Genomic DNA, 3,332 nt, shown 5'->3' with positions numbered 1-3,332 from the left:
GCAGCGCTCATCAGGTGGAGTAGACCGGCGGCAGCATCCGGCGGCTCTTGCCCTTTGGGGGTGGCAGCAGCAGTAGTGACCACAGGCAGGGTGGGGCCGCGTGCCCAGGCAGCACTGAGTGGGGGTGATGGTCTTAGGTTCCTGGGGTTGAAGGCCCAGTGGGGCCCCCTTTTCACCCAGCAGCTGGGTGTGTGTGTGTGATGAGGTCACCTCTGGATGACTCACGGAGGCCACACCAGGGATCCGGTGCATCGGCTGAAGCATCTGAGAGCCTGGGCGGGGGACCATGGCCAGGGGCTGTGAATCCCCTGCAATGTGCATGAGGTTGTGTATATGTCCACGTGGGCGTTTTCCCCAGAGGGGATGTCCATTTCCATCACGTTTTGGACCTCAACACTTTATCATTCTACAGACTTGCTCCGGGCTGAACGTGGACTGGGCCTGGGTCTCAGTACTGGGGACAGGGGTCCAGGTGTGGCCCAGACGAACTCAGGATGTGTGGTTTCGGTGTGTTGGGGGATGGTGGGAAGTATTTCAGTGTCTTGGGAGACTCAGGGTCTAGCCCTAGCTCTGCCACTTGGAGGCTGTGACACTTGATCAGTCACCTCTGGAGCCTTGATTTTCCCATCTGTGAAAATGGTGCAATGACCTCCCCGCTTTTTACCACCCTGGGTTTTGTGTGACTCAGCAGTGACCATCATCCCATTGTTGGTAGAACACTTGGGCATTCAGGTTATCTCAGAACCAAAGGCAACTGGAACTCAATATGTTTAAAAATGGTAAAGTAAAATTGTTAGCAACCATTGTTAACTGAGCTCTTACTATGTGCCAAGGGTTGTGCTAAGCTCTGCACCATATTGGGACGGTTGTGCTGAGCCCAGATGGCATTAGCTCCCGTTACTGCTGAGGACACTGGGCTGGGAGAGGAAGGCAGTTGTGCTTCAAGTGCTGGGCAGGGCCACAGCTGAGCCGCTAACCTGTGTGGCCCTTACTCCGCCATGTCCTGGCTTCCCAGGAGCCCAGTCTGGCCATATGCTGCCCGAGACCACCTGTTGAACTGTGCGGTGACCCTCACAGAAGGGCCACTCTCCAGAGACTCCCCAGGCCTCTGCCCCTCAGCTGCGGCTTGTGGGGGTCCCCTTGGACATGTATCTCTTTATCCCTTTCAAACGGTGGTATTTTAAGTGTCCAGAACCCAGAGGCAGAGCCCTCATATCAGCATCAGGCTGACTCCCTGTGAATTCTCAGTGGTTCATGGATGACTAAGAAATCCTCCCCTTTCTTCTTTCCCTCATAATCTGAAAAGACACCCAACAAGTTCATCTTTCGGTTTAAATTTGGCCAATGTCTTTAGTCTCCGGATGTCTCGGATTATGAATCCTGAGCACCAGCCGTCTGCTCTTTCATGCATAAGGGATGAAGCCAGGGAGAACAAAGTCGCCTTTCAGATTTGATGTGACCTTCAGCTTCACTGGGTGGATGTTGGGGTCTTCTCTCCCAGGAAGAGATCCTATCCCGTGTAAATCTCTCTGGGGACTTTTCAACAAGCCTGGCTAGGGAATAGGGGCAGATTCGCATCTGGGTTGCCGGCTTGGGGCCTGGTCTTCCTCCGGCCTCCCTCCCCCGACCATTCCCAGGTACTGATCAGAAGAGGTGCCCGTTTGTATATTAAGTAACCCGGCCGGGCACAGTGGCTCACACCTGTAATCCCAGCACTTTGGGAGGCCAAGGCGGGCGGATCATGAGATCAGGAGATCGAGACCATCCTGGCTAACACGGTGAAACCCCGTCTCTACTAAAAATACAAAAAATTAGCCGGGCGTGGTGGCGGGCGCCTGTAGTCCCAGCTACTTGGGAGGCTGAGGCAGGAGAATGGCGTGAACCCGGGAGGTGGAGCTTGCAGTGAGCCGAGATCACGCCACTGCACTCCAGCCTGGGCGACATGAGACTCCGTCTCAAAAAATAAAAAAATAAAGAAGTAACCCTTGGGCCTGTGAGGTCTTTTGCAGCTAACAAGGACTGTGATACTAGTCCTTGCAACCTCACGTGCTACCAGGTAGGTAATCCTAGTCCCGTCTTCCTGATGAGGCAGCTGAGGGTGAAGGAGGATCAACAAGTTGACCAAAGTCTCACATCCACTCAAGGGCATCTGGGATTTGAACCCTGCTCTCTGACCCCAGCGCTCCGGATTTCCACTGTACAGTGCCTCTCCGTGCAGATCAAGGCAAACCCCAACCGAGCTGCCGTGTCCTGCTCTGCCTCACCAGCAGCCCCAGCTACCATGGAAGACACTGGAAGCAGCTGGCCAGTGGGTGTCTCCACAGGCAGAAGTTGACTTCCTAGCTAGACACCAGAGCAGATCCCACCTCTTCCCCAGTGGCTGCCCTTTGAGGCCACTTCTCTGGACGTGCCTAGTTTAGAACTCCACAGGGGTGTGTCTTATTGCATTGAGACCCTGCTTTGTCCCCAGTGGCATTGCTCAACCTGCCAGTGGGGCCCACAGTGAGCGTTGGTGCCCCTCAGAGAAGGAAGGCTTCCTCTGGAAGGTGAATGCCAGCCTCGGAAGGGCAGGAAGGAGGGTGCACATCTTGAACACTAGCAGCATCCACACATACCAGCTAGTTTAAGCTGCTGCGTGGCGCCTGTGCTTGTAGGTATTGTGAGCACATTTTAGAGATGATGATACCAAGGCCTGTGAAGGTTACATGATCAGCCAGCCTCACACAGCTATTAGGAGGCAGGCCTGGAACTCAGAGCCTGTGTGTTCTCCACTGTGCTGGGTGGCCCTGCCTCGGCAGGTCACTTGGGACATTGGCAAATCCGGATGACCTTGCTTGCTTAGGAACTTCTGAACCCAGCCCAGAATAACCTTAGCCAAGTGTCCAGCACAGAGGTACTGGATCAGATGGTGCGTTTGTCGCCAGGACAGATGTGGGCTGTGTCATGAATCCTTGTTGCCAGACAGCAATTCTGACTGCACCTGCTGAGCCCCAGCACGGCCTGTCTCAGGGTGACTGAGGCACAGCTGCCCTTGGCCCCCTCGCAGTCCAGGGGTTATAGTTCATGGTGCCCCGGGAAGCCCCCGGGCATGGGCTGGGCTTGCACTGGGCCAGCGGGACACTGGAAGTCAGAGCTGAGGTATGGCAGCTGGGGAAGCCGGGGCAGGCTCCTAGAAGAGGGGCATATTCCTGCTGGGTATCGAAGGAAGAGTAGAACGGTTGGCGAGTGCATGTGCTAGCCTGGGAGCTCCCTGAGGACATGCCTGTTTGATTTGCCCCATGGCCTCAGTGCCCAGCCTAGCACCTGGCACAGAGCGGCCATCAGTGAGTCAG

The sequence above is a fragment of the Pongo abelii genome, chromosome 1, assembly GCF_028885655.2.
Source record: "Pongo abelii isolate AG06213 chromosome 1, NHGRI_mPonAbe1-v2.0_pri, whole genome shotgun sequence".
In the NCBI taxonomy this organism is placed as follows: Eukaryota; Metazoa; Chordata; class Mammalia; order Primates; family Hominidae; genus Pongo; species Pongo abelii.
The sequence above is the reverse complement of the archived record's forward strand: the minus strand, read 5'-3'. Positions refer to the sequence as shown.